General features: G+C 50.0%; 1 long non-coding RNA gene across 1 annotated transcript in view; it reads right to left on the bottom strand.

Annotated features, from left to right (window-relative positions):
• Positions 1–5,990, bottom strand: part of LOC147997302 (uncharacterized) — an 18,692-nt gene extending 12,702 nt beyond the window's left edge. The window contains exon 1 of the long non-coding RNA XR_015648001.1: positions 5,811–5,990. This is a non-coding gene — a long non-coding RNA (uncharacterized LOC147997302). The remainder of the gene's footprint in view (positions 1–5,810) is intronic.
• Between the last annotated feature and the right edge of the window lie 12,705 nt (positions 5,991–18,695).

The raw sequence follows: 18,695 nt of genomic DNA, 5'->3' as shown, positions 1-18,695 counted from the left end.
GCGGCAACGCCCTCGCGCGGACAGGTGGAGGAGGAGGGGAGGAGGTCGACGAGCGACTCTGACCCCGCGAGGGGGGAGAGAGGGGGGCCGAGCCCGCGTCGGAAGGGAGGCCGGGCCTCGGGGCAGCGAGGGGGAGAGACACCGACCGGAGCCCCCACCGCCACACCGGGACGCGCACACGGGTTCGACTCAACGCCCAGGCGCCCACCTTGGCACCCCGGCAGCTTTCCCCCGACGCACGCCTTCCCAGAGGACGGCGGGGCCGGACGGGCCCCCGCGCAGACGCACCCTCAGCCAACAGGCCCCACGGACCGGCGTGGGCGACAGCCACTAAAGCCTCTTTCTCCTCTACGCCTCGCGGGGCGTCTTTCCCCCCGCACACGCCTCCAAGAGACCAGGCGAGACGCGCCGCCACGGCCGCGGCGGCCGGGACGCCCTTCAAACCGCAACTTCCTCCCGCCCGCCGGGCGGCCCTTCCCCCCAGGCACCCCGCGACCGCCCCGGGACCCGTGCGCGCCCGGCTGCCCCCCCGTGAGGAGGGGCCCGGCAGCACGGCCGCGGGTCGGCCAGACGAGGAGCGAGAGAGAAAGGAACGCCGGCGGGCGGGGAGGGGGAGCGAACCGACAGAACGAGGACCGTCGACGGCAGGGCGGGCCGCAGCGGCACCCCCCGCGGGAGACGCCTCACAAGGGACCGGGAGGCCGCTCGGGCGGCGACCGGGCACGCGAGCCAAGCCGGCGGGAATCACACTGCACCCAACCCGGAGCAGTCCCGCCACGCCCGCGGCACCGAGCCGACCCGAAACCAACGGACAACCCCCGGGAGCCCGAGGAGACGCCAGCCGACGCGAGAGAGAACCGAGGCAGACGCCGACGCCAACCGACGAAGACCCCCGCGTGGCAGCGGGTCCCAACGTCCGACGACGCGCCGGACGCGGCCGACCGCCGGTTCCCCCAAATAAGAAGTCCGCCCCCGAGAGCGAGGCCAACCCCGCGGTTCACGGACCCTCAAGAGCCCCGCGGAGGGGGAAGGGGGGGTAGGACGGCTCCCGCGATCTCCACCGGCCGTGGGAACGCTGCCGTGGAAGGGGGGGACGAGGCGGCAACCGCAGACGCCCGAGAGCACGCGGCACGCACCACACGCGACACGACCTCGCCGCGAGAGTGGCCGGGACGTGGACGCGCGTGGGAGGGACGCACACGCGACGGAGGGCACGGGGGGAAACGGAGGCGGGTGGGACCGGGAGCCCACCGCCGCCCTTCCAAACCCACCCGTCCCGCGACGACCCCTCGCGGTGAGGGGGGTACCGCGCACGCGGGCGTGTGCACGGCCCTTCCCCGCCACCTGCCACCAGAAACCCAATCTCCCCCACAAGCTCCGCACAGCGGCAGGTCGACAGAGCCCCGTCCCGCGTGATCCCTCCTCGTACTCGGAGCGGGGAGGCGCGGGTCGCGGTAGGCGAGAGAGCAAACGCTGCGCGCAGAAGGCTGAGGTCAGGGCGGGCAGCCGAGGGGACCATCCGGGAGAAGCCCCTCGGAGATCGTAAAGCCCTTTCCGAAGATAGCTAGAGAAGGCAAATTCCTCACTGAGGGCGGGACGAACCCAACACCGACGAGCAGCCAAGGGCTCCGTGCACGCAACGGGAAACGAGCAACAGGCGCGGGACAGAACGGGAAGGACCACGCGCCAGCTGGTGGGGGGTCTGCGGTATCGGCAAAGGTCTCTTTCTCCGGGGTCTTCTTGAGCATTCGCGGACCGGGGGGACCTGCGACAGGTCCCCGCCGAGAGCCAGGCCTCTTCAAGGCGCACACAAAGGAGGAGCCTTGACTTGAGGGAGTCCGGTCTTTAAAAAGGGCCAGCCGCGATCGCTCAGCACCACCCTAACCGCGCAGGGCCCGCGGGTGAAGGCACCAAAAACATAGGCACGGGGTGGGCGCTCACCCAACGGAAGGAGCCTTTTAACCGCACACTCAACTCCTCGACCCCCCCCCTTTCTGTCACCGTGCAGAAAGCCGGCAACTAGGACAAGGGAAAGCGTAAAGGCACAAGCACCATGGAGCACAGGAGGCACGCCGGGGAGCGGGAAGCGCCACCGCCAACTCAGAAGCGGGCACCTTGGTGGTCAAAGCCCGGAACGCTCCAGGAGCACCGCAAGGCTCACACGAAGCAGGGCGCGTGCACACACCATTCGGGAAGGGTATGCACCGCAGCGGGTCTACCACCTTCCCCCGGCACGGGGGAAGAGGGCCGCGAAGCAGTGAACGGCGTGGGGGCAAGCGCCCCCGACACGTCCACAGGGACACCGCGAACCACAGCAACAAGTGTGCGCGGGTCAGCGCTCGTGCCGGACAGCCGCACCCCTGACTTCCACACACCACCCTGCAAAGGAATGGGGAGGAGAGACGAGGGGCCCGCTGGCAGAACGAGAAGAGCGGTCGCCATTCGCGCTGAATGACCATTCGCCATGAATGTCCGTCCCTCGCCTGGCGCGGCTTAGGCCCCGGCCCGAAGAGAACGCGGCAGCACCACATCGATCCAACGGGAGCGAGACACGCCATGCATCGGGAACAACGGGCGTGAGAGCTTTCTAACAACGCACTGGACGGGAATACGAGCGAGAAGAGCGAGAGAGAGCACGGGAAGAAGTCGCTAACACTGCCACACACACAAAAAAAAAAATTTACCCTTCTCGAGGGCGAGAAAAAAAAGGAAGCGTTGCACTCGGGAGGCACGTGGCGTGGAAGAACGGGACTCAACGGGCAGCGGAGGTTCGGGAACTCCTTCAAAAAAAAATAAAAATAAAAAATAAAAAATAAAAATAAAAAAATAAAATCCCCTTCGAAGGAGAAAAGGTGCAACTCGGGAGGCACACAGCAGGAAAGAAAGGGACACACCACCAAGCAGCGGAGGTTCGGGAACTCCTTCCAAAAAACAAAAAAAAAAAAAAACAAAAAACAAAAAAAAAAAAACAAATAAAAAAACCGGTCGGCCGCAGAGGAGCACGCCAGGGGGTCACTAGCACCAAACGGGAAAACCCTTCCAGTCGCACTCGGCACCAACGACTCCTACCGGTAACGGACGACAACCACCACGGGGAAATCGGGAACGCCTGACACGCGGGACGGTTGTCATAAAGCTGCCCCACAGAGCACAGGCAAGCAAGCACGGGAAAGCAGGAAGCGCGTACTCATGGGGGGACGCTAAGCTTCAAGCATCGAAGAGGCCCATGCGCAGAAGAAAAGAGCTAGGGCTGGACAAGCAAACAGCCTTGGTGCAAGCCTCTTCCAACGTCCTTTAATGACAAAAAGAGTCAAAAGGACAGCGTGTCAGCATATATCTCCAGGTACAATAAGGACAGATAGCAAAGATGAAAAGTGTAAAAGACACAGGGATAAACATGACAGGCCACACGGAACGTCTGGAAGTCATGTTCGGTGACGTGTCCCCAAGAGGTCCCCATGTAGAAAGAGAACCGGACCGCAAAGGAACAACTGGTCGACCTTAGAACCCTGAGTGCTCACAGACCGAGGAGGCCATGGTAGATAGCCTGGAACACAGCTTCCCCTCGGCCTCAGAAGTCCATGCTCCCGCTGGCAGGGACCGGGGAGGATCCTGGAAAAAATAAAGTCTCGGAGGCGCCCCCTAGCCGGGACACCTCGGCTCGGAGGCCGGGGACACAGCACCCTCTCGGCCTCAGAGGTCCAGGCTCCCGCTATCAGGGACCGAAGGGACTCCTGGAAAAGAAAAAAAAAAAAATCCGTGGCGCCACCTAGCCGGGCCACCTCGGCTCGGAGGCCGGGGACACAGCACCCTCTCGGCCTCAAAAGTGTCTATGGTCCCGCTGGCTGGGACCGAAGGGACTCCTGGAAAAGAAAAAAAAAAAAAAAAAAACTCCGTGGCGCCCCCTAGCCGGGCCACCTCGGCTCGGAGGCCGGGGACACAGCACCCTCTCGGCCTCAGAGGTCCAGGCTCCCGCTATCAGGGACCGAAGGGACTCCTGGAAAAGAAAAAGAAAAAAAAAAAAAAACTCCGTGGCGCCCCCTAGCCGGGCCACCTCGGCTCGGAGGCCGGGGACACAGCACCCTCTCGGCCTCAGAGGTCCAGGCTCCCGCTATCAGGGACCGAAGGGACTCCTGGAAAAGAAAAAGAAAAAAAAAAAAAAACTCCGTGGCGCCCCCTAGCCGGGCCACCTCGGCTCGGAGGCCGGGGACACAGCACCCTCTCGGCCTCAGAGGTCCAGGCTCCCGCTATCAGGGACCGAAGGGACTCCTGGAAAAGAAAAAAAAAAAAAAAACTCCGTGGCGCCCCCTAGCCGGGCCACCTCGGCTCGGAGGCCGGGGACACAGCACCCTCTCGGCCTCAGAGGTCCAGGCTCCCGCTATCAGGGACCGAAGGGACTCCTGGAAAAGAAAAAAAAAAAATCCGTGGCGCCACCTAGCCGGGCCACCTCGGCTCGGAGGCCGGGGACACAGCACCCTCTCGGCCTCAAAAGTGTCTATGGTCCCGCTGGCTGGGACCGAAGGGACTCCTGGAAAAGAAAAAAAAAAAAAAAAAAACTCCGTGGCGCCCCCTAGCCGGGCCACCTCGGCTCGGAGGCCGGGGACACAGCACCCTCTCGGCCTCAGAGGTCCAGGCTCCCGCTATCAGGGACCGAAGGGACTCCTGGAAAAGAAAAAAAAAAAAAAAACTCCGTGGCGCCCCCTAGCCGGGCCACCTCGGCTCGGAGGCCGGGGACACAGCACCCTCTCGGCCTCAGAGGTCCAGGCTCCCGCTATCAGGGACCGAAGGGACTCCTGGAAAAGAAAAAAAAAAAATCCGTGGCGCCACCTAGCCGGGCCACCTCGGCTCGGAGGCCGGGGACACAGCACCCTCTCGGCCTCAAAAGTGTCTATGGTCCCGCTGGCTGGGACCGAAGGGACTCCTGGAAAAGAAAAAAAAAAAAAAAAAAACTCCGTGGCGCCCCCTAGCCGGGCCACCTCGGCTCGGAGGCCGGGGACACAGCACCCTCTCGGCCTCAGAGGTCCAGGCTCCCGCTATCAGGGACCGAAGGGACTCCTGGAAAAGAAAAAGAAAAAAATCCGTGGCGCCACCTAGCCGGGCCACCTCGGCTCGGAGGCCGGGGACACAGCACCCTCTCGGCCTCAAAAGTGTCTATGGTCCCGCTGGCTGGGACCGAAGGGACTCCTGGAAAAGAAAAAAAAAAAAAAAACTCCGTGGCGCCCCCTAGCCGGGCCACCTCGGCTCGGAGGCCGGGGACACAGCACCCTCTCGGCCTCAAAAGTGTCTATGGTCCCGCTGGCTGGGACCGGAGAGGAGGGAAGAAATAAAAAAAAAATAAAATAAAATAAAATAAAAAATTAAAAAAAAAAAAATTGGAAAAAAAAAAAAAAAATCCGGGACGGGGCCCAAGCCTTCTGGTCGACCTCATCCAGCTGCCACCAACCCCTCCTTGTGTCCCAATAGGTCGTACAGCCACCCTCCTCCCCTGAAGTTCTCCAGGTACAACCTCCTAGCTAGAGATGGTCCCCAGACAGGACGGCGTCTCCGTCGCGCACCCGCCTGCTTGCCTGTCACCCTCTCACCCTGGCCGGCTCACCACAGGCACTTCCCCGTCCTTTGTCACCAACCGGGGGACAGGAGCGTTGCGGAAACTTGTCGCCACTAGGTGTCGCCCGACAGCGATCTCGATCAAGCAAACCAATACAGACTGTCACGCGCCGCCGCCGCCACACACACTCATTCCGTCTCTCCGGAGTGACCTCCCTAGCTCAGGGGGACACTCACCCACGCACAACGGGGCAGGTACCCACCACTTCTCCCGAATGGCACAAACGGTCCCGGTTGTCCCGCCGGAACACAGTGAACGCGGGATGGACTCGGGGCCAACCCCCTCAGGCACCCAGAAAAGGAAAGTAGGACGGAGCGGTGAAAACAGGCCACCTCTAAGTGAAAGGACATGCACTCTCGAATCGGTTAACAATTAGCAAGGAACAGGCACAGTTAGGAAAAGGGAGCGTCCAAACTCCGTCGTGAGGGGAGGGTGGCGGCGACCTCAGTTCCACACCATTTTTAAATGGCTCACTCATTTTTAAAACCCTCCACCGATCCCGATGGGGGGGAGGGGGGTTGTTGTTGTTCTCTGTTCCTCGCTGCCACCGCCAGCCGGCACTCACCAAACCACACACCTGCCACCCTCTTTGGAAGACTAAACACAGAGAGTAAATTAAAAGAATGGTGGAATGATGGTGGAATGGTTAAAATTCCCGTGATTTGTTTTCACTCTGATCAAAACATACTTATTTTGTGCATTTGCATTCCCTTGTTCACACGTGCCTCTGTGTGTGTGGTGGGGGGAGGGAGGGAGGGAGGGAGGGAGGGAGGGAGGGAGAAAGAGAGAGAGACAGAGACAGAGAGACAGAGAGACAGAGAGAGAGAGAGAGCCAATTTAAAAAATAAAAACATGGTTAAATACAGCCACTTTGGGAAGATTGCTAGAGAGAATGCAGTCCAGAGTATGGAGGCCAGAGCTCTGGACGCTCTAGACCACAGGTCTCCCATCTCCCATATACCAGGCACCCAGCACCACCATCCCTACTTTGTTTGCTTGTGCGTTTGTTTGCTTGCTTGTTACATTAGTTTCATCCCAAGTTAATAATTATATATTTTTTTTTCTATGCACGTATTTAGTTGTGGCAGGGGAACTCCTTCTTTAGGACAGGCAGACTTAGCTAGTTAGTTAGCCAGTCAAAAGTACGTAAAAAATTTATATCAACATAAATATCATTCACTAAGAAATCCTATCTGAAGAAAAAGAAAGAAAGGAAGAAAGAAGGAAGGGAGGGAGGGAGGGAGGGAGAGAGAGAGAGAGAGAGAGAGAGAGAGAGAGAGAAAGAAAGAGGAAAACTGGCAGACTTAGTTTTAGTGTTTTTGTTATTGTTTATTCAAGATATTGTTTCAGGGCTGGAGAGACGGCTCAGCGGTGAAGAGCACTGACTGCTCTTCCAGAGATCCTTAGTTCAAATCCCAGCAACCACATGGTGGCTCACAACCATCTGTAATGGAATCCTCTCCTTGTGTGTTGAAGACAGTGACAGTGTGCTCATAAAATAAATAAACAATAAAAAATATGTTTGAAGATTAAAGAAAAAACTCTCTCTCTCTCTCTCTCTCTCTCTCTCTCTCTCTCTCACACACACACACACACAAATAAACTCTGTAATAAAAATCAATGTGACTTCATGATCAAACTTCTATAGTCAATAGGACTAGAGAGAACACATGTCTGTAAAATAAAAGCAGAACCTTTTCTGCTTTGTTTTGTTTTGCCTCAAGGTACGTTTCTTTTGGTATAGCCCAGGCAGTCATGGAACTTGCTCCGTAGACTTATCTAGCCTCAAGCTCACAGAGGTCCACTCTGCCTGCCTCGGCCACCCACACAGCTCTCTCTGCTGACTATATGTCTGCATGCCAGAAGAGGGCACCAGAACCTAGGAGGACACACCACATGGCTCCTGAGAATCCAGGTTTTGACTTTAAAAAAAAAAAAAAAAATTCTGACAGCATAGAGGGTAGATATCTGCCTGCCAGGCTCTTCTAGTGCTGTTTAAGGTGGGGTAATAGCCATGTGAAGGAGACAAGGGGAGAGGAAAAATCGATTGGATGAGTAGTGCTGCTGAGATTAAGGAACACACACACACACACACACACACACACACACACACACACACACACACAGAGAGAGAGACAGAGACAGAGACAGACAGAGACAGACAGAGACAGTAAGACAAAGAGACAGAGAGAGAGAGATGACAGAGGGACACACCGAGGGAAAGACATCAGGACCAGCTGAATTTCTCAAGAAAAGAAAAGAAGAGAAAGGAAAAATGTTTTCTATATACACAAATCTGTATACATGATTTGTTATAGTGTCCCATTTGGGCACTTTGGATTCAACTGTGGATGGTTGTCAGCCAGCTTGGCTGACACCTGACCTCACCAAGATGGAGGCAGCCGGCCATTAGCCCTGATGTTCCAGGTCACTTCTGTTTCTCCCTTTCCCAGCCTCTAGGGAAACAGAACTTAATTAAACTCAGTTTGCACGTGCAGAAAGGTGAAGAGGCACCCAAAAGCAGCCAGAAGCCTCAGACCATCCACAGCCACATGTTCTCCTTCTGCCTATATTACTTCTAAATGATCGTATTTATTTATTTATTTATTTATTTATTTATTTACTTACTTACTTACTTACTTACTTACTTACTTTTTTTTCTTTCTTTTTTTTCGGAGCTGGGGACAGAACCCAGGGCCTTGCACTTGCTAGGCAAGCGCTCTACCACTGAGCTAAATCCCCAACCCCCTTACTTACTTACTTACTTACTTACTTACTTACTTACTTACTTATTTTTGTCATACTTAAACAATCGTTCGTCCTTGAATTCCTCCTGTATGCCAGGTAGACTTAGTCAGTCAGTCAGTCAGTCAGTCATTTAGCCAGGTCAAAATAGTTAAACATAAATATCAATAAAATCAATAAAAATCAAATGCAAACCCAATAGACAGTAAGTAAAATCGAATAAACCAAAAGATACATCATAAGCACAGAGTTTCAGCCGGACATTGAAAAGCAGCAGTTACCGAAGCAGTCTCCCTCCCACACCAACACACACACAGCTCGACCACCACCTTATCTGCACATTTTCAGCTCCTGCTTTCTAGAGTTACCAAGTTTATACACTACAGAGTTTAGCAAAGCAGGCCGGTTCACCGCACCCCCAGGGTCAGAGAACATGCTAGACCAGCTCTAGGGGATGGGCTGGGGGGCAGGGGAGGGTGGGAAGAGGGGAAACAGGCAGACTTAGGTATTCTAGTTTTGTTCATTCAAGATTCCACTTCTCTCTGTTGTAGCCCTGATAGACAGACAGGCAGGCAGGAATATTTGTTTGTTTGGCTTGGGGTTTGGGTTTGGTCCATTTGTTGGTGGATTTTGTTTTGTTTTGTTTCATTTTGTTTTTCGGGAAGTGTGGTGACTTAGTGCCTACACAAGCCAAGGCAGGAAAAATAAATAAGTAAAGATCTCTGAAACACAAATCTGGGGTGGGCTCTAGCATGGCCATGGACACACGCATGCACAGACGCACGCACGCACGCACGCACGCACGCATTGTAGACACGCACTCAAGGACACACTGGATTCTACAATGTTTGGTTTCTGAGTGTGTGTCATACAGAACCTAACAGAATATGTAATGAACTCTGGCAGTGACAGCAGAAACAACCTATGAGAAGGCGTCCTTGCAATATTAAAATGGCAGGCTAGCCAGGTGACAGTTATCTTAACCAATCTGATGTAGGCCTCATTCACACGGCATCTAGGCCTTAACAGTTAATTGTATCTGTTTCTTTATTTTCCTCTTAGGCCATCACATTGTTTTACCTAGACCTTTAACAGCCAGCAGCTACCAGCCTACAGCTACCAGTTTCTTTCTTTTCATAAAGAAACCCTGTCTGAAAAACTAGGGGAGGGAGACAAACAGATTAACAGATCTCTCTCTCTCTCTCTCTCTCTCTCTCTCTCTCTCTCTCTCTCTCGCTCTCTCGCTCTCTCGCTCTCTCGCTCTCTCGCTCTCTCGCTCTCTCGCTCTCTCGCTCTCTCGCTCTCTCGGCGCCTGTGTTTGTGTGTTCAACAGAGGAGGCAATGGCAGATAAATGTCTGCCCCTCCTCTGTAAGCCAGGCCACTCCATTACTGCCTTTCCTTTTTCTTAGTTTGTTTGGTTTATTCCAAGTTAATTGTATCTGTTTCTTTATTTTCCTCCTCATTTCTTTAGTTGAGTCAGGGGTCTTTGCACAAAAGCCCTGGAAATCAGTACCTGGATCAGGTCTGCAGCCTGCTCACAGAGTTCTACCCACCTTCACCTCTCAAGTGATGCAATCAAAGACATGCAGCACCACACCTGGCTTCTTTTCACATGTACATTTACTTTAGTTCCAATGCTCATTCAGGTCTGAGAGACGGGGGAGGGAAGGAGGGAAGAGAGACAGAGAGTGACAGAGAAACAGTTGACAGAGAGGGAGAATTGTAGGTTAATTATTGTTCCGTCTCCTCAATCACGGTCTACTGGTCGCCATCGTGGCAACCATGCCCCGCAACCCTACCTTCGGTAAGATCAAGCATAATGGCGGCAACCATATAATTCCTGCTTAGTCGCACTGAACACTCCGGTCATCACTACCTGTGGAGAATTGTAAGGGGGCTCCTCTGGTCTAGAGAGTAGTACCCTTGAATGAAATGAGGATCACAGCAAGCATTATTTGTTTTGAGATATAAGATGTGGAAAGAACTATATGTGTGGATTTACAGACAGACAGACAGACAGACAGACAGACAGACAGACATACATACAGACAGAGAGGACAGGATAGGACAGGACAGGACAGGACAGGACAGGACAGGACAGGAGAAAAAAACAAGAACACAAACAAAAACTCAAAATGGAAGTCCGGTTCCAAATAGTCTCTGTCTGCCCTGTCGCTCTAGTGTTGGTGGTCCAGGTTATAAAAGCTTATACATGGGTGGGTGCGGGAAGTGCTGCTGGGTGTTCAGTTCAGGTCCAAGATTATTGCGGGTAACTAGACAACAAAGAAAGCAGTTAGACTGACTTCAACAGTGTTCGGTTTCTGAGTGTGTTATCACACAGAAGAGCCTAACAGAATATGTAATGAATTCTGGCAGCAACAGCAGAAACAACCAATGAGAAAGTGTCCTTATAATATTAGCAACTGCAACAAAATGGCAGACTAGCCAGCTAACAGTTCCCTAGCCATTAACTCATCTGACATAGGCCTTCTTCACGTTGCATCTAGATAGGTCTTCCTATCTTCCTCTCCAGTGCTGAGACCAAAGTGAGATCAAAGTCATGCATCACCATGGGTGCCTTCCTTTTCATTTCTTTTCTTTCATCCTAGGAAGTGAGTGTGTGTGTGTGTGTGTGTGTGTGTGTGTGTGTGTGTGTGTGTGTGTGTGTGTGTAAAGAGAGAGAGAAGGAGGGGGGGAGAGAGAGAGAGAGAGCTTTAGAGAGAGAGAGCTTTAGAGAGAGAGAGAGCTTTAAAATCAGCACTCAAGCCTTTTCTCTTCCTATCCCTATCCCAATCCCCCCCCCGAAACCAGCAGCAAAGCCACCAGCACTCGAGAGACAGAGGAAGATGAAATCTCTAGTCTGAGAAACAAGAGGAGGTAGATAAACATACCCCCCCCTCTCTCCTTCATAATTTGTTAAAGTGTTCCCTTTGTGTTGTGTGGACTCTACTTTATTAAGCAAGTTTCACATCGTACTATCTCCAAAGAGGAGTCAACAGTCTCTTGGCGTGCAGGCAGTTGTTGCCTGCTTTAAATATTTTTTGGTGTGTTTGTTTGTTTGTTTGTTTGTTTGTTTGTTTGTTTGTTTCAAAACCGAGGGCCTGCCTGCGTTCAACAGATCCAAACCCAGTTCTCAGAGGGGAAAATGGAGTCAAGTCCGAAGTCACTGGCATTTAGGTCATCGGCCATTGACAGTCATAGGAGATGGGAATATCGTCCTTTCTCCAATGGAGACTCACCTGGGTATGCATCAACCACATCTAAGGGCAGGCCTGGGTTAGTACGGGGTGGTGGATGGGGAGGAAGGATCTGGAAAGAGCTTTGCGATGGGAAACTATGATCAGAATGTTGCACAGAAAACAAAATTTGTATTTAAAAAGAAAAAAAAAAAAAGGCTATCCAAAAAATCTATCCAAAAATGAAAGGAAACAAAACAAAACAAAACAAAACAAAACAAAACAAAACAAAACAAAACAAAACCGACAGCAGAACTTTACTAACTGCAAATGCTCCATCTCCCTGTATCCAACCACTCCACTCCCAGATAGGTAGATGATAGTTTGCACTTCTGTCCCAGTTGGGTTAAGAAAAGGGGAACCACCTCTGTGGAGAGCCATCTCTCCAGCCCTTGACAAGCTTTATTTAACTAAACATTAAACATGAATCAGAAACGCCAAACCCTGTACATATATGGTCCAGATTCACCCTTACTTAGAAATCCCCGAGCTGGCAGGGCGAGGCTGGGAATTGAGAGTGAGCAAAAAGGGAGTCTGCCTCTTTCCCCCAGGGTGTGCTATCAACTCCATTACCATTTCCAAACAGCTGGGTGTGAGTCTAACTAAGGTTTCCTTCAGTCAGACATTTGCCAGGAGCCGGAGCCCTGACAGGACAGCGAGAGCGATGATCAGACATCATTTCACAGTGAAATCATCACTCGCTGATTTCAGGCAGAAAACTTTAGAAAACTCTAAACTCTAAAGAGGCACTGAAGCGTGCTAGGGCAGCGGCAGTACTTCCCCGACTGACCTTCAGGGACCTGCATATTCTCCAGCCCCGCCCCACCCCACCCCCTCTCAGCTAGCTCCTGTCCACCCCTCCCCCTCCCCCCCACATACAGGGAGGAGGCCTTGTGTGTGTGTGGGGGGGGGGGCGGCAGCGGGAAGATGCAACTCTCTCTTGAGAGAGAGTTCGGGTCTCCCAAACAAATACATAACTAGAAACTTCATTTATTTACTTTATTTCATCGAGCATACCGTGGAAGAGGGAAAAGGAACAGGGAAGCTAGGCCAACTGGTCGAGCTCCTCCTTTCGTTTTGTTTCAAAAAGGAAAGGAAAAGCCAAAGAACCCCCTCTTTTTGGTGAAAGGAACAGAATGGTGAAAGTTGAAACATCGGCTCGCCACTTAATACTTTGGCTTTTAATAAAAGGGACAGCAGATCGACTTCCGAGTTGATTAAGAGAGAGAGAGAGAAAGAGAGAGAGAGAGAGAGAGAGAGAGAGAGAGAGAGAGAGAGAGAGAGAGAGAATAAAAACCACAAAAAAAACGTTTTGTCGACCAGCCTCCTTTTAAACCTCTGTTACACAGGAAGACTGGTCAACCTCATTCCCCCCTCCCCCCACTCACACACACACCCCTCCCCCTCCACGGAGAGGTTTAATGAGAGAAGAAAGGTAGAAGAAGAGAGTAAAGGCCAGTCATGAGCACGTGGAGAGAATTTGGGAGGGGAATGGGGAGAGAAGGGACAAAGGGGAAGAGGGGAAGAGAGGAAGAGCAAAAGAGCAAAGAGAGGAGCAAAGAGAGCCAACCTCATATTTTATTTTTTTTTTAAAGATTTATTTATTTTATTTATGCGTAAGAGTACACTGTAGCTATTTTCAGACACACCAGAAGAGAGCATCAGATCCCATTACAGATGGTTGTCAGCCACCTTGTGGTTGCTGGTAATTGAACTCAGGACCTCTGGGAGAAATTTGTGTGTGTGTGTGTGTGTGTGTGTGTGTGTGTGTGTGTGTGTGTGTGTGTGTGTGCCCGTTAGTTTAAAAATCTGCTGTAGACCTCCCTTTTAATATCTGTTTAACAAATATTTTTACCATATTTAAATTTTATTTATTTTATTTTACTTAAAAATAATAATGAATAAAGAGTCAATGTGAATAAACAATAAAACAAAAATCAAGGTGATCGGGGTTGGGGATTTAGCTCAGTGGTAGAGCGCTTGCCTAGCAAGAGTAAGGCCCTGGGTTCGGTCCCCAGCTCCGAAAAAAAGAAAAAAGAAAAAAAAAAAAAATCAAGGTGATCAACAGATACCGACGACTGACATGGAAAAAAGTTAATAGATCGCCATAAAAACAGAGTAAGTGCGATGTAAACAATAAAACAGATGGGATGGAGAGATGGCTCAGCGGTTAAGAGCACTGACCGCTCTCCCAGAGGTCCTGAGTTCAAATCCCAGCAACCACATGGTGGCTCACAACCATCTGTAATGAGATCTGATGCCCTCTTCTGGTGTGTCTGAAGACAGCTACAGTGTACTCACATGCGTTAAATAAATAAATTAAAAAAAAAAAGAAAACAATAAAGCAGAAATTAAGACGAGGGACACAGAAGGACAAGGGAGATAAAACAATTAAATGTTAACAGACATAAAGTGGGAACGACGGGGTTGGGGATTTAGCTCTGTGGTAGAGTGCTTGCCTAGCAAATGCAAGGCCCTGGGTTCAGTCCCCAGCTCTGAAAAAAGAAAAAAGAAAAAAGAAAAAAAAAGAAAAGCGGGAACGAGAGGAAGGGCAAATATAGACGACTGAAACGAAATGATGGAATAAATTTATAAAATAATAATAAAGTACGAGTAAATACGAATAAATGGCAAACTGGACTTTAATAAATGTTTAAATCAAGGTGAATGACAAATACAATTTAGACAAAAAGGTTTTGAAAAATGAAAAGAAATAGAAAGCATATATGAATCAATAACAAGACTGAAGTCACAATGGCCTTTGAAGTGACACGGACGACAAACGTGAAAAACATAAATGAAATAATTTCGACAGCCACGGACATTCACATGGTGTGTTGGGAAACACCGCAGTCTTTATTTGGCGAGTAAAAACGCCTCGGGGAACTCTGTACATAGGAGGCTGGGAGCATGAATCACTCTATCTATCTATCTATCTATCTATCTATCTATCTATCTATCTATCTATCTTTTTTTTTTATTTTTCTCTCCCTTACATCTTCCCACCATACCATACGTTTCTCCTTATACAAATCCATAGATTTATATATGTTCTTAATTTCATTTTTTTCCTCTGCCACACAGCCCACCACACAGAACCTCTAGATCTCGGGATCCCCTTCTGCCAGCACCAGTGGCAAGGGCACAGCTCCCCAGAGAATTAACTCGATCCGAACATAAGCGCGACAAGAAATTAAAAGTTAAATCGGAAGTGAAACTGAAAATGAAATTTTGGCCGAAAATAAAATAAAATGAAAGGTATAAGTTTTGTGACAATCAAATCATAAATCCCAATTGGGCAAAAAATAAAATTACAAAGTCAAAATTTTGTCCAGTCCACTGTGCTCCTGTGGAATCCCTCCCTGGAACTTGCTCGGTAGAGTAGTCTAGTCCCAAACTCACAGAGGTCTGCCCTGCCTTTCTCTGAAACCTACAGAGCCAGTCAAAACCTACAATCCTTTGTTGTTTGTTTGGCAGTTTGGCAGTTTGTTTGTTCCTGGACAAAAATGTGGGCTCTCTCTGATTCCTATATGTCTGCATGCCAGAAGAGGGCACCAGAACATAAGAGGACACACCACACAGCTCCTGAGAATCCAGAGGGTTTTTTTTTGTTTTGTTTGTTTTGTTTGTTTTTTCTTCCTCTTTTCTTTTTTTCCGGAGCTGGGGACCTTGCTCTTCCCAGGGCCTTGCGCTTGCTAGGCAAGCGCTCTACCACTGAGCTAAATCCCCAACCCCGAGAATCCAGGTTTTTGACCAAAACAAAAAACAACAACAGGGGCTGGAGAGATGGCTCAGCGGTTAAGAGCACTGACTGCTCTTCCAGACGTCCTGAGTTCAATTGCCAGCAACCACATGGTGGCTCACAACCATCTGTAATGAGATCTGATTGATCTCTTCTGGTGTGTCTGAAGATAACTGCAGCATACTCAGATAAATAAAAAACAAATCTAAAAAAATTAAAAACAACAACAAAAAACACAAAAACAAACAAACAAACAAAACCCCCAAAACTAACAACCTAGAGGGTAGATATCTGCCTGCCCAGGTCTTCTAGTGCTATTTAAGGCTTCCTGTAGATAATAAAGCTTGTGTATCTTTTATCCAGGAACAGAATCATCAAGGCAGGGTAGGAGAGAAGCCCTGTTTGGGATTAAACGTTTCTACAACGTAACAGGAGGAGGCGGAGGGAGAGGGGCTCCTCAGACATAAATCTAAAATAGTACAATGGATCATTTTGAAGGCGTGTGGGAGACAGAGTTTTTCTCTGAGTGAGTGTGGAACTCACTGTCCCTGAGCTCAGCTTGTGATGAGAGAGAGAGAGAGAGAGAGAGAGAGAGAGAGAGAGAGAGAGACAGGGATCGAATTTTCTGTGTCTCTCTGTCTCTGTCTGTCTGTCTCTCTCTCTCTGTGTCTGTCTCTCTCTCTGTCTCCCTGTCTCTGTCTCTCTCTCTCTCTCTCTGTCTCTCTCTGTCTCTGTCTCTCCCCCCTCCCCCATGCGTGTGTTTGTGTGTTCAACCGAGGAGGCAATGGCAGATAAATGTCTGCCCCTCCTCTGTAAGCCAGGCCACTCCATTACTGCCTTTCCTTTTTCTTAGTTTGTTTGGTTTATTCCAAGTTAATTGTATCTGTTTCTTTATTTTCCTCCTCATTTCTTTAGTTGAGTCAGGGGTCTTTGCACAAAAGCCCTGGAAATCAGTACCTGGTTCAGGTCTGCAGCCTGCTCACAGAGTTCTACCCACCTTCACCTCTCAAGTGATGCAATCAAAGACATGCAGCACCACACCTGGCTTCTTTTCACATGTACATTTACTTTAGTTCCAATGCTCATTCAGGTCTGAGAGACGGGGGAGGGAAGGAGGGAAGAGAGACAGAGAGTGACAGAGAAACAGTTGACAGAGAGGGAGAATTGTAGGTTAATTATTGTTCCGTCTCCTCAATCACGGTCTACTGGTCGCCATCGTGGCAACCATGCCCCGCAACCCTACCTTCGGTAAGATCAAGCATAATGGCGGCAACCATATAATTCCTGCTTAGTCGCACTGAACACTCCGGTCATCACTACCTGTGGAGAATTGTAAGGGGGCTCCTCTGGTCTAGAGAGTAGTACCCTTGAATGAAATGAGGATCACAGCAAGCATTATTTGTTTTGAGATATAAGATGTGGAAAGAACTATATGTGTGGATTTACAGACAGACAGACAGACAGACAGACAGACAGACAGACAGACAGACAGAGAGGACAGGACAGGACAGGACAGGACAGGACAGGACAGGACAGGACAGGACAGGAGAAAAAAACAAGAACACAAACAAAAACTCAAAATGGAAGTCCGGTTCCAAATAGTCTCTGTCTGCCCTGTCGCTCTAGTGTTGGTGGTCCAGGTTATAAAAGCTTATACATGGGTGGGTGCGGGAAGTGCTGCTGGGTGTTCAGTTCAGGTCCAAGATTATTGCGGGTAACTAGACAACAAAGAAAGCAGTTAGACTGACTCCTACAGTGTTCGGTTTCTGAGTGTGTTATCACACAGAAGAGCCTAACAGAATATGTAATGAATTCTGGCAGCAACAGCAGAAACAACCAATGAGAAAGTGTCCTTATAATACTAGCAACTGCAACAAAATGGCAGACTAGCCAGCTAACAGTTCCCTAGCCATTAACTCATCTGACATAGGCCTTCTTCACGTTGCATCTAGATAGGTCTTCCTGTCTTCCTCTCCAGTGTGTGTGTGTGTGTGTGTGTGTGTGTGTGTGTGTGTGTGTGTGTGTGTGTGTGTGTGTAAAGAGAGAGAGAAGGAGGGGGGGAGAGAGAGAGAGAGCTTTAGAGAGAGAGAGCTTTAGAGAGAGAGAGAGCTTTAAAATCAGCACTCAAGCCTTTTCTCTTCCTATCCCTATCCCAACCCCCCCCCCCCAAACCAGCAGCAAAGCCACCAGCACTCGAGAGACAGAGGAAGATGAAATCTCTAGTCTGAGAAACAAGAGGAGGTAGATAAACATACCCCCCCCCTCTCTCCTTCATAATTTGTTAAAGTGTTCCCTTTGTGTTGTGTGGACTCTACTGTATTAAGCAAGTTTCACATCGTACTATCTCCAAAGAGGAGTCAACAGTCTCTTGGCGTGCAGGCAGTTGTTGCCTGCTTTAAATATTTTTTGGTGTGTTTGCTTGTTTGTTTGTTTGTTTGTTTGTTTGTTTGTTTCAAAACCGAGGGCCTGCCTGCGTTCAACAGATCCAAACCCAGTTCTCAGAGGGGAAAATGGAGTCAAGTCCGAAGTCACTGGCATTTAGGTCATCGGCCATTGACAGTCATAGGAGATGGGAATATCGTCCTTTCTCCAATGGAGACTCACCTGGGTATGCATCAACCACATCTAAAGGCAGGCCTGGGTTAGTACGGGGTGGTGGATGGGGAGGAAGGATCTGGAAAGAGCTTTGCGATGGGAAACTATGATCAGAATGTTGCACAGAAAACAAAATTTGAACTTAAAAAAAAAAAGGCTCCCGATATCTATCCAAAAATGAAAGGAAATAAAAACCGACATCAGAACTTTACTAACTGCAAATGCTCCATCTCCCTGTATCCAACCACTCCACTCCCAGATAGGTAGATGATAGTTTGCACTTCTGTCCCAGTTGGGCTGTCGAGGTTAAGGAAAGGGGAACCACCTCTGTGGTTATGTGATCCACACACGAAATAAAATAAAAGGAGCGGATAAACGTGCCTGGCATTTTAAGATGCTCAATTTCTTTGCAAGCTTCATTTTGTTTCATTCTTTTAAAGGTTTACTTATTTATTTTCACTTACATTGAGTACACTAAAGCCCTTTTCACATACACAGGGCAGTAGAGTGCATGGGATATCCCTTTGCAGAGGGTTGTGAGCCACCATGTGGTTTCTGTGGAATCGAACTCAGGACCTCTGGAAGAGCAGAGCGGTGAGTGCTCTTAACCTCGGAGCCATCTCTCCAGCCCTTGACAAGCTTTATTTAACTAAACATTAAACATGAATCAGAAACGCCAAACCCTGTACATATATGGTCCAGATTCACCCTTACTTAGAAATCCCCGAGCTGGCAGGGCGAGGCTGGGAATTGAGAGTGAGCAAAAAG

This window comes from Rattus norvegicus, unplaced genomic scaffold (genome assembly GCF_021556685.1).
Source record: "Rattus norvegicus strain SHRSP/BbbUtx unplaced genomic scaffold, alternate assembly SHRSP_T2T unassigned-0000191, whole genome shotgun sequence".
Taxonomy (NCBI): Eukaryota; Metazoa; Chordata; class Mammalia; order Rodentia; family Muridae; genus Rattus; species Rattus norvegicus.
This window is presented reverse-complemented; position numbering and strand designations above follow the sequence as displayed.